Here is a 12,670-nt window from a genome sequence, read left to right as displayed (position 1 = left end):
ATATAAACATCTGCTTCTTCCCAGCTCAGCTTCATTTCCTACTTGAAGTCAAAAGGCTGAATTTACGTTAGCAAAATCATTTCCCTGTCAATCTCTGTCCTAATCTGATTTTGGGAGGATTAACCTTTAGAAAGTGCCATAGTGCCTCAGCCTGCCAACCCCAAGTGTTCAAAATCAAGATTCAGCTTTTTCCACCCCCAATTAATGAGTTTATTTTAAAATCCCATAATTTTTAAGACAAATTCTGAATTCTTTGTATTTGTCTTCTGGTTTCTGAACCTGCAGGATGCACTTAAATTACATTTTCAAACTTTTTTCTGCAACAGTGAAGGCTAAATGTTAAGAGTCTCACATAGTCACACATGCCTCCAGAAGCTAAGGCATTAAGATAAACAACAAATATTGCAATACTCGCTAGAGTTGGCAGCACTGTTATACCTGTAATAATCTGCCACAGAAAAATAATGGCTAAAATTTAATTTCTAGTGCCTTTAAAAATATTAGCTATTAAAAAGTACTGCTTAACACAGCGATGGAATTCCGGTGGAAATAATAGGTGTATTTACCCTTACACTGTCCCTTTTTTAAAAGCATGTAAAATACCTTTTTCCTGAGTGCACAGTCAGATCAAAAACCTCATCCAGGCTGGTGATCTACCAGACACTGACAGACTGCTCCCCATCCCAAGGCTCAGGATAACCGTACAATGGCCCCCACTCCCCACATGGAAGGAACGCACGGCAGTTTCTTGGTGGGAGTCTTACTTTGATCAAAACCTTCCAATCAACTTGCAATTTACAACAGGTTTGGGGAGAAAAGCCTATAGAAAGCTCAGAAGCAATGAACCAACAGGAACCCGACCTCAGATAGTTATTTACATAGTTCTCTGTGCTTCCAATCAGATACCCGAGTTATAATATACTGTCTGCCAATCGCACTGGACATCAGAGATTGCCAATAGGAGACGAGCCGAGGATGTTGCTTATGGTACAGAATTGCTGATAGGAGGATCATTTGATACTTTGCATAGTCTCTGCAAACAGAAGCGCGTTGCGAGCAGCCCAGAGACCCTGAGCCGCGGCAGCTCCCTCAGACCTTCCAGCAACCTGCCCAGGTGAGTGAGTGTCAGAGGGTAACATGCTGGGGGCGGCAGCAGCAGCAGCAGCAGTAGCATCCCTTCGAAGGGAGATGCATAGAGGGCTGGGCTTGGACCGCCTGGTGCTCATGTGCCTGCCGGGGGAAAGCTGTAGAGGACTTTGCCGGGAAGAAGGTGCAGCCCTGTGGGAGGGAAGGAAAGTGCACACAGTAGGCAGGCTGGGCTGGGGAAACTTGGCTGGCCGGTTAGGGACCTAATGCCTGGCACTCCGGCCTCCCTGAGCTGAGTGAAATGCCCCATTGCTACAGCTGTCTGGGATCCTTACACGGCGGCTGTGCTGGTGGAAGGGACTTTCTCACAGTCTTTGTCCAGATCCTAGGGTCTCATGGGGCTGCTGCTCTGCTGGATCTGAGCTTTGCACATTGCTGTGAGGAAGGGTGCCTTCCTACTTGCTTCCCTACCCAAGCCTGAGGGTCCATGCCCAGTGGTCAGCAGCTGCCAGTGACTTTGCTTTTTGGCAGCACCACGGGGTTTTTCACATCGAAATGAACCCCTTTCAGCGAAGCAGGCGGTTCTTCAGCGCTGATGGAACAAAAGCGGGGATTTGGAAGCGACTTTCTGGCTGTAAATCGTTTCGTTGGGAGGGAATCGTTAGCGAATAAAGGAGGAAGGTTTAAATCATCTGCACCCTACAAAATAGTCATCCCTGTGTTTGTGTAATGCGTGTTTATTGGTGCAATATGCATTACATACTTAAGGTTTGTGTTTTGTTCTCACTAGGTCATTAATCCAGCATAGCCTTTAGACAAATCATAATAACAGTGAGATTGCTTTTTGTTGGAAGCAGATGCAGAATTCTCTTCGTATCCCATTTTCTACTTTTCAGAAATATCTCTAGTCTGAAAAAGGAAAACTGGAATAAAATGACCTTTGTTGGTTTCTTCCTTCTCTAACTCCTGTGATTCTTTTTGAATGTAGAACGTAGAGGAATCTGCTTCTCACACTGTATTCTTCCTAGAACCATATTTACAGTGGATCTAGCCAGATAATATCCCAGTTGTATAAGCATATCTATAAAAATCGGCATGGTGTGTATTCAGGATTGTGCTTCTCCCCATTTTTATGCTGCAAACACTGGCAAGTGATTTGAAATTTTTTTTTTATAATCAGTGCGTGATAACTAATCTAAACTTTAAAATAACACTGCTTATGTATGATTAATTCTGAGCTGATTATTTTTTTTAAATTAAATGTTTTCTATAAATGACTTTCATTAAACCTTTTGAGGGCAGGGAACCTGGGCTAAATTCTGCTGTGTTACACCAATGTAAGGCCAGAGCAACTCTATAGATTGGTGTAAATAGAACTTGGTCCCATGTCTTTACTGATGGGCCAAATTCTACTGTGTAAACATGAAAATGTATGCTAATTCCATTGACTTCAGTGGAGTTAGTCCTGATTTAAACTAAGTGTAACTTAGAGCAGAATTTGTCACTGTGGATATACATTTACAGTGCTTTATATGTTTTATGATGGTAACTTTATTATAATAATAATACTGCAATTTTTGTCCTCTGTGCACCTGAAATTTTACCCTAGACTTAAAGAAATAAAAAATTACCCTGCAAAACCTGAATTTTAAAAAAATTGTGCTTGTTGACTAGGTAGCAGGAAAACAGGCTATAGGCCTGATGAGCTTGTTTTCTGAGTTCTGCAGTGGAGAAGCCGGTTACAGCAGTAGAGCTATACATCAGCAGGTAGCTGGAGTTGACTGTTCTGGAGATTGGGTAGGATGCAAACCTAAGTGTCTCTATCAGTAGGTACAGCGCAAGAGGTGCCAAGGTCAGATCTAGTCGTTCACTGCTATGCTGGTTATACAAGATGTTCTAAGTAAAACCCTGGGTGGTGGTGATTGTAGTGCTGCTATTGCAAAACTATGAATTCATAGGCTGTCAGTTTTCAAGCTAAACCCTCTACTACATTGGAGGTTAAAATTTGTAGAAGTCCTCAGTCTAGGAGGGAATGTGTGTCCCCCCCAACTCCTTCCTAAAAATCAAATCCCACTCACTTTATTCACCTAAGTAGTCCCACTGGCTTCAAGGGAACTATTCTCACGGAAGTAAGAACTGAACTCTCACGATCGAGGTAGGCAGAGTTTGACTTGTTCTTTTAAAACTATTTTTTAATCCAACCTTTTTTAGTAGCAGAGAAGTAAAATAATTTGTCATAATATTTATTTATAAAGCATCCACAGCTCTGGAGCTTTGAGGTTTTGGGTGTTTTGTTTTTTTTTTAACTCCACCCTATTTTTCTTTTTTAAATCTGATTTTAAAACATAATAGGATTTTCAGAAGAGCTCAGCTCCTATTTAGATACCTAAATAAGTGCCCAGATTTTCACAGAAACTCAGCTTGGCACACTGTGTGCATATTAAATGCTACGCAGTTTTAAAAATCTGGCTTTCACATAGGTGTCAGAATGGTTACTGAGTTCTGAAAATCTGGCCTCGCTTATGGATGCTCAGCACTTGAAAATCTGGCTCCGAGCTCCTTTGAAAATTTGATCCTTAGTTCTTAATAACAGCAGGAGTTTACATTTGCATCTCCATCTTTCACAAATATGAGTTAATTGTGCGCTGTGATGAGAGACACTAGTTGGTTAACTTGGCTATACTCTAAGATCTGCTGAAGAGTCTAAAATGGAATTATGACAAGAAAAACATGAAAAGATTGTATTACATTCCTGTGCCCATGTTCAAATAGATCTGACACTGGTGTGTGCTGACCGTATAGGAATCTGAGTAGCAATGTGATTAATTATTTACCAATATTTTAGTATTAGAAATTGAATGTCAAGTGTTATCGATGCTGTCGAAATCATATGGAATCATAAGTTGTCACAACTAGGTTTTCCTCAGTACATGAGGTGTGCTCAGATAGTACAGGGAAGAGAGCTACATAAATACCTGAGTGGCTTGTTAGTGCAGAGAATCCTTAAAAATGCTGTACATTTTCCCTGGTTATTCAGAAAGTGAATTTTAGAAGGTGGAGAAACTGTTCTTTCCATCTTCAATGCATTGGTATGTTGATGTGATTGCAGTAGTTTAATGTAAGCATCTTTCTTATGATGAAATGGAATTCTTTCCTGTGATAAGAGAGGCATCTTTTTAATATAAGGGAAAACCCAAATGTTTAAGTGAAAGATGCATTATATGGCTAAGAAGATATGTGTGTGTGGCTGGGATGTTGTGTAGTATCCAGGATGTTACTTTTGCAAAGTGTCTGTTTGTGTGTCCATGGGATATTTTATTTTAATGTATAGCTTTGTAGTATTGTTTCAAACTCAGAGACATAGTATTAAAAATAAACAAACTGATTTTAATAGCTTGAGAAATTAATATATAGGAAGAACCTATATATTAATATCTGAGTAAGGAAAATATATCTAAGTCATTTTAAGGAAGGATGATGCAGTTAAATCACAGGTCTGGGATACAGAAGGCCTGGGCTCTGTTCCCAGCTCTGCAGCAGAAACTGGACCAGAACTCAGGCAATCTAGGGTAAATTCTTGGCTCTGTCTCAGACTTTCCTTTGTGACTTTGGGCAAGTCACTTTTAATTGCTGTGTGGCTCCGTTCTCTGTCTGTAAAATAGAGAGTAATGCTTCTCTACTGCAGATGGAGGGTTGTGAAGATAAAATTCATTCATGTCCATGTGCTGCTAGTGATGGGAATCCTAGAGAACTGACCTATTAAAAAATACAGAACCATTGTTATCAAAACCTCAAAATTTAAAAAAATTTCAACTGTGAGTTGGTTAAAAAACAGCAAAAAGAAAAATAACAAAAAAAATTGAGAAATGTTTGCAAAAAGCTTTCATCTAATTTTTTCAATGTGTTGACCTATATTGTTAGAGATTTATTTTTTTTAAATTGTGGCTAGCTCTGAAAAGTTCTCTACTAACTGGAAGACTATCCCCCTTGCTGTGTCAAAGCTCTGGAAAGTTAGTTTTGAGCTGTCTTGCTAGTTTGGATTTCCCCTTGTGGCAGTGCATAGTATCAGCCTTTGCTATCATCAATATTGATTTGGAGATTAGGCTGGGTTATCACTAGATTAGTATATAGTGCTAGTTAAGAGTTTTCTCCCCCTACCAATATCTGATATCCACCTTGCAATCATGCATGTATGATGACAGTAATTTTGTTATTTCTGTCTTACTGATTCTTCTGAAGAGTTCTCACTCTTTTTTTCTATAATTGCCTTCACATTGATGGTAAAGAAAGCTGATCGTGTTGCAATGATAGCCGTTTCTGCATCTGTGCTGTCATAGGAAAATATATTATTCTTTTGTGGTTAAAACTAAATGGAAAGGCTTAATCCAATAGAAATCATTTCTATTTTATTTACCTCTCTCTTTGCCATCACATCAAGCTAAACTCATAATGCAACTTCTATTAATATGTTTATTTTTTCCCTGTAACTCACCACAGCAGTTTTGACTTCTTTGGTTTTTGACATAGGAACACTTTGAAATAATGTTTCTGAAACTGCGTAAGGCAGGCAAGGAGCCTTTAACTCTGTCACTTAAAAAGAAGAAAAATTGTACATTGATGCCGTGATCCCACAAGTATTTGTGCAGAGTGCAGCAAGTGGTTTTACTGCAGCACGAGTATGAGGATGGGGTATGCATGAGGATGAAGGAAATTAATCACAAGGCTTACTGATTTCTTTTCTCAGAAGTGTGTAATGTGTGGCTGGAGAATAGATATGTCTGAGGAAACATGGATTTAAGCAACAGCTTCTATCGTTCCAATTAGAAGCTCAGGTACATTAGTATTTATTTGTATTAAAGTAGTACCTAGGGCTTCAACTGAGACCAGGGCCCCAATGTAGTAGTTTTTGCACACACACACAAGAGAAATTCTTGCCCAAAGAGTTTACAATCTAAATAATCAACACAAAGGATGGGAAGGAAAATAGAACCACAGAGATGCCTTTACCCGAGGTCATATAGCATGTCATGGAGCAGACCTACAAAAAAAGAATTCAGGTCACCCATGTCTCAGTGTAGTGTTCTATGCTCAGGACCACTCTGCCTGTCACAATCCCCTCCTGCTAAGAGGTTGTAATGCAGTGTCTGCATGGCAGGGCTCTCATTGATACAGCATTGGGCGCACCCAACAGCCCCTGAACATTGTTGTTCTTCCATGTGTATGTGTGATTATCTGGCTTTGCTCTGTAGAAGACCATACTCTGAATGTTTTCCATCAGATATGATGCATTAATCAGGCTTTAGAGGACTAACTTTCTTTGGATAGGAATAAGTGGTTAATAATAGGCAGAACGCATGTGGTTTCTCCTGTGACTGCAGTATAATCTTGGAGGTTTAGCCTGTGAGGTATTAAACAAGACATCTGTCTTGAGTGTGCTTGGAGGGGGCTAAAGCAAGTCATCAGGATCCATCAATCTACAGAACAGTGGATGGGTCCACCAGGATCCTGGAAGCAGTCTCCAATGACTAGTAGCATTTTCCTTCCCAGTGTTGGTTTTATTTCAGACTGACAAAGAAACTTTATCATGTTCTCAGTGTCCCCTTATCTATCCAAATTAAATTCTCCTGTGGAGCTGAAAAGACTAGTCTGTGGTTCTTTTTGTACGGTAGTCATAGTTAAATAATAACAGAATGAGGAGCCCTCGGTCAGACTGCAGTGCCCTGTAATGGCTATTGTCAGAGCTGGCTGCAGTGACAGTGGCAGGCATATATAGAAGCAAGATTAAAAAACCCAGCCAAACACAGGTTTCCTCTAGGAGCTATTCAGTATGTGTTAGACTATGTATATGTAATATCATGTGAGGTAAATGGATTACCTGGGAATAGGCTACAATGAGAGGAATTTAGGGACAAAGTGGACAACAGGGTGCTAAATGAGCTGTGCCTGAGTTGTCCTGTGGCATTTGTCCTTAGAAAAGACTGAATCGTATTCTGAGAGTAACACAAGTACTTGCACACTGTAAAATGTGTCAGAGATAACCCAATAAAAACTGTTAACACTGATGGCTTCACAGTGCTGTACAAACATTGACTAACTAATCCTCATAATCCTGCTGGGAAAAGGTGTGGGAGGTTACAGATGGGGCAGTGGAGACAGAAAAGTTATCTGACTTGCCCACCATGACACAGCAATACCTGAGTCAGTGTGAACATGATTTTTGTTTCCTTCACATTTCTGTTCATGGGACTGGGTGACAAGCAAATGGGATCCTTGAAATTGCTCCAAGAACCAGGTCTTATGTAGGATACAATCCAACAAATATGCCTCCAGGCATGTGTAAAGACTGTGTAAGCATAATCTTATTTAATTGCCTGAAATATACCAATGTGAAAAGCAGTATAAGGCAAGCCACAAAATGGATGCTACTAAAAAGATCCCTTTTTCTACTGTGACATCAGAGAAAGTAGGCTTTTTACTTTCATCAAGGAATGCCTTCATCAAATGCTAGCCAAATTGTTATTAGCCTGCTTTCTGTAATGCTGCAGTACAGGAGATGCTTAATGGTGTATAAATGGAAGTGTCCTGAAAGCTACTTTGTATGTAAGGAAAGCCATCAGGCTTCAGTCAGTGATTTGCAACTAGGGTAAGGGACTGATCTCCATTAAAGACAAATATGGATTTGGCTCTTTTGGCCTGGTGTACACCTGTATAGCTCTAGTAAAGTAAAAGACACTATGCTGCTAGTCACCTACAACAACTATTCTTGAGGTTGAAACTTGAAAGGAAGAATCTAATCTGAAGGTGCAGGGAAACCACTGCAAACTCATTTTTATACTTTGGACAGGGGAAGCCTGGAGTTTGATTTCAAACAGTACCTGAAAAGCCAGAGTAAAGGATTGAGGCTATGGGTGATTCAAGGGATTGTTAATAGGGTACAGAGACTTTCTCTGGAAATCAGTGGGGTTGGGATACTCAGAGGAGTCAGGCATCTAAATCCTATTGAAATTAATTGAGTTCTCCTTTGTACTTCTTTGAAAATCCCAGTGTAAAAGTCCGGTTTAATTAAGGATGGAGAATTTGGCCCTAAATCCAGTCCTTACATGGATGATGGACACTTGTTCTTTCATGTGTTTGGAAGCACCATTTGTACATATGCTGCAGAATAGGCACAACCACAGGGAGCATGAGGAGATGTTTTTGCTGGTTCTCCCAATATTTTATATACCTGTTGATGAGTGAGGTGCAGGACTCATGCATTTTCACTGTTGGTCCTTCCAAGACTTTTAGAAACAATGTCCCATCAGGAGATCCGGGAGTGCTGTGGTCACCAAGCCTAATCTTTAAACAACCACTGATCATGGGCCAACTGAGGCAAGTGCAGCAGGCATTTCATCTGCTAGTTCCTATCGTCTCTAACACCTTGTAGGTGGTTTGCCAACAGTCCCTTATTACAAGGGATGTCCTTTATTTTTTCATCTGTGTACAATAAACTTGGGCATTGATGAGTGCTGCAAAAAGCAGCCAGAAATACCCCTGGCGAATGTACTGCTTATTATTATTTATTAATAATGATATCAGGAGGAGGAGTGGGGCAGGAGTGCTAAGAAAACAGTCCTTTATTTTTGAAATACAGTGTTGGCAACCCTAGATACTGTGCTCCACTCTGGCCCCAGATACATCTGTGACCTGTTCCTTCCAACTGTTCTCCCAACTGCATGAAACTTTCCTCCCCTGCCTCTGTGATTGCCCCTCCAACTGCCACGGAACCGTCTGCCTTCCCTTCTCCCAACTGCCATGGAATCTTCCCTCCTCTATCCCCTCCCCCCATGCTAGCCCCCCAACTGCCACGGAACCTTCTGCCTTCCCTTCTCCCAACTGCCACGGAATCTTCCCTCCTCCCCCACACCTCTGTGACCCCGCAACTGCCCCGGAACCTTCTGCCTTCCCTTCTCCCAACTGCCATGGAATCTTCCCTCCTCTATCCCCTCCCCCCCATGCTAGCCCCCCCAACTGCCACGGAACCTTCTGCCTTCCCTTCTCCCAACTGCCACGGAATCTTCCCTCCTCCCCCACACCTCTGTGACCCCGCAACTGCCCCGGAACCTTCTGCCTTCCCTTCTCCCAACTGTTACGGAATCTTCCCTTCTCTTCCCCCCCCCCATGCTAGCCCCCCCCTGCCACCCCCGCCCTTCTCCCAACTGTGATCCCCTCCCCCCACACCTCTGTGACCCCGCAACTGCCCCGGAACCTTCTGCCTTCCCCTCCCAACTGCCATGGAATCTTCCCTCCTCTAGAACCTCCCTTCACCTCTGTGAACCCCCTTTCCCCAACTGCCAAAGGACCTCCCCTGCTTCTGTGATCCCTCCCCCGCAAATGCTTCAGAACCTTTCCCCCTGGCTCTGTGGTCCGTCCCCCCCAACTGCCATGGAACCTCCCCCATCTCTGTGACCTCCCAACTGTCATGGATCCTTTAGCCAGCCCCCCTTTCTGTGATCCACTCCCTCCTCCCCACTGCCCTCTTTGTTGCTACAAAACCTTTCCATGCTGGCACCCCCCCCAACACACATCCCACCTGAGCAGGAGAAAAAAAAGCAGGAGCAGATTCACCCCCAGCAGCGTCCCGCACCCATTGGCAAGTGTTTGTTCTCCTGTGACTGTAGTAATAATGAATGGCTAGTTTTGGTTCCTTTAAAAGAAATCCACTATGGAAAGATCCTGGTTTCTATAACTAGAAATGTATTTTTTGGGATCTAATGTATATAAACTGGAGTCAAAGCTGTTGGATGTAATCAGTAAAGCAGGAAGTGGCTTGGGCCTGGTAACCTGAGACACTGTCTCTCCCTGTGTGATACTGCCAACGTTGAGATCCCCAGGGGCTCTTGAGCTGGAGTCCTCTCAGTTCAGATCAAGGGCCTATTGGCAGATCCTTATGTGGGGAGGTCCTTGGCTGTGAAAGTTGCTTCTTCCCATTTGTCAGCCAAGATCAGGGGTTGTTTGACTTGCTATGGTAATGGTGTCCATATAAGTAAATTAGATAGTCTACTTGATCACATGTGTTGACTGTGTTTGATGGTGTGAATTGGAAAGGTGAATGGAGGGAATCAATTATTGTACCAAATTATTGCATCAAAAAGAATAAAGATAAATATCAGCTGAACCAAGGATAGATGGATTTGTCATTGCAACTGTCAAACAAATATTGAAAACAGTGTAAAGGGACTATTTTTTCAACATTATTCTTTATATTGTGGTCATTCCTAGAGGTCCCAAACAAGATCAGGATTCCATTGTTCTAGGTGCTGTACATAGATATAGAGATGGTCCCTGCCCCAAAGAATTTACAGTCTAAATAGGCAAGACCGCATGGGAGGCAAAATGACTTGCCCAAGGTCACACAGCAGGTTAGTGGCAGAGCCAGGAATAGCACTTCCATCCCAGTCTAGTACCCTATCCAGTGGACCACACTGCCTCTTATGTCAGCATGCTTTGTTTATTCTTTTTTTTTTTTCTATTGCTTTCCATTTCTTCCTTTTTTCCTCTTCTCTGACTTTCCCCCATTCTTTTCTGCTCTGGCACTCTGTTTTGGGAGAAACACAAATCTATCAGCCTGATTTAGCATTGGAGTGTGAGCATCTTAGAAACTGTCCTTTGGAAAGTGACCTAATCTGCAGCAAAGAGTGACAGTTAAATGTAACTATTTGTGGTTGTTTGACCATAAAAACTGTGTAGCAGGTAGAAGTATGTGGAAGTTATTGTTGACATACCTTTCGGATGAATGAGCTATCAAAACTCAATAGTGATGCTTGTGAAAACATCAAAAATGGAGCACAAAATATGTTAAGTGAGTGTGATGTTTACACACAGTCTGTGAAGGGCTTTGAGATTATTTGTGATACATATTACATTATGAGCGTTATTTTGCAGTCCTGAGTTTTCAATATGAGAAGCTGTATTCCAGCATATAGGAGGGTTTTATAAAATATTTCACATATTTATGTGAAAAATAAGCTTATCTAGGTATACGTAATCCTCCTTCAATACAGCGGGTGTGGGATGATCTGTTGAGGTCCCTTCCAGCCCTAAATTATATGAAATCAGAATGATACTAAATAGATGCCATGGACACAAGCGTGCTGTTTTAATTAAATAAAAGTTAAGCTTTAACTCCATTTGGAAAAAAAGCAGCTTTTAAGCACTTTGAAAAGAAAAATATACTGATACTAATTGACATTGGCATAACATTGTTCTGAAGGCTAAAGATGACTTTTTAAAAACGAAAAATGCAATGGTGTTTGTGTGAGAGAGATTGACACACACATCCTCTCACTCTACTGCCCAAGTCTCACACTTGCAAACATGTATCAGAGTAACGTTACTCACATTTGTAATTTAATCCCATGTGAAAGTGCTTTCAGGACTGGACCCTTATTAACTTCAGGGGAAATTTGCTTAATCAGAATATGTAAAGTAAACAAGGAAATTACACCATATCTCCACATACATTTCCAAAAATCTCCAGTGATGTAGGTTGCTCTCTAATTCTCAGGGGCTGTCATTTTAGGGCCTGATCGGTGTGGGTCATTTTAGGGCCTGCATGGTGTGGTATACAGTGCCCTCAGCTCCCAAGTCCTTACAGGGTGGTGCCCTTAATGATGGTTCCAACAGGAAATGCAGTCTGACGCTTACTGAGACAGGAAGATTTGAGCAGATGCCAGAGACATGAGGTACTACTACAGGAGATATACTACTAAATGAGATTTCCCTCAGTTCTTTTTAGGGAAAGTTTGCATTTTAGTTTCTGGCATTGTTTTGCAGTTAGTAGGTGTTTAGGTTTGTTGCCAGTTACAAAGCTTCAGGGCTATCAGAAAATTCCCATGGAAATTTCCTGTTCTTTTTTGTCTTGACTCAACTTTTCCTGTCTTGGTAATTCCCGGCAATGTGGGATATAAGTATGGGAGTTTTAAGGAAATAATTGTTAGTGATTGTGTGCATGATCCTGCAAGAACTGCGGCCCAGATCCTCAAAGGTATTTAGGCACTTAATTTCCATTGATTTCAGTGGGAGTTAGGCATCTAAATACCTTGAGTATCTGATCTGTGTAACTTTATTAACATGCCTGTGTGTTTGTAGGATTGGGTTCTTCATCATGTTTCTTTTTGGATCAAGTGACTGGTATCTTTTTCTATTGCATTGCAGTTTTTCTTTATTATTTTGGCACTAGAAATATAGACAAAGTGGAAAAGGAGAAATAATTGCAATAAATGTCAAGCATGTGATATGGGAAGATATCTCAGCAGCTTTTTAAAAACATGTTTTCAAGTTTTGTTGTTTCCATATGTTTATAAAATATCTTCTGCCTAGAGAATCTTATAATGTTTACTTACTCGCCATTGTTCAGTGTCTAGCAGTTTGGGAACTGGGCAAAGGATACTTTTGTGACGTTTTTGACAGAAACAGAATACATCCTTGAGCCTCCTCCAAGTTTAGCAATAGGACAGAAGAAATACGACAAAAGAAAGTCCATGGGCTATAGTAGTGGCTGCTTCTCTGAGGTGTGCAATTTTGGCCATTGGATTCGTATAAT

General features: G+C 41.3%; 1 protein-coding gene across 2 annotated transcripts in view; it reads left to right on the top strand.

The window, feature by feature from the left end:
* Window positions 1-997: 997 nt before the first annotated feature.
* CAMKK1 (calcium/calmodulin dependent protein kinase kinase 1) overlaps window positions 998-12,670 on the top strand; it is a 156,295-nt gene continuing 144,622 nt past the window's right edge. The window contains exons 1-2 of one of the 2 annotated variants that reach the window (XM_067537858.1): window positions 1,013-1,114; window positions 1,618-1,854. The gene's annotated coding sequence lies outside the window, so the exon portion shown is untranslated. Of the gene's footprint in view, window positions 1,115-1,617; window positions 1,855-12,670 lie in introns of both variants that reach the window. The other variant, XM_067537859.1, reaches the window with a different exon arrangement.

This window comes from Emydura macquarii, unplaced genomic scaffold, assembly GCF_026122565.2.
Source record: "Emydura macquarii macquarii isolate MOO-44397 ecotype Brisbane River unplaced genomic scaffold, CSIRO-AGI_Emac_v2 contig_450, whole genome shotgun sequence".
In the NCBI taxonomy this organism is placed as follows: domain Eukaryota; kingdom Metazoa; phylum Chordata; order Testudines; family Chelidae; genus Emydura; species Emydura macquarii.
This window is presented reverse-complemented; position numbering and strand designations above follow the sequence as displayed.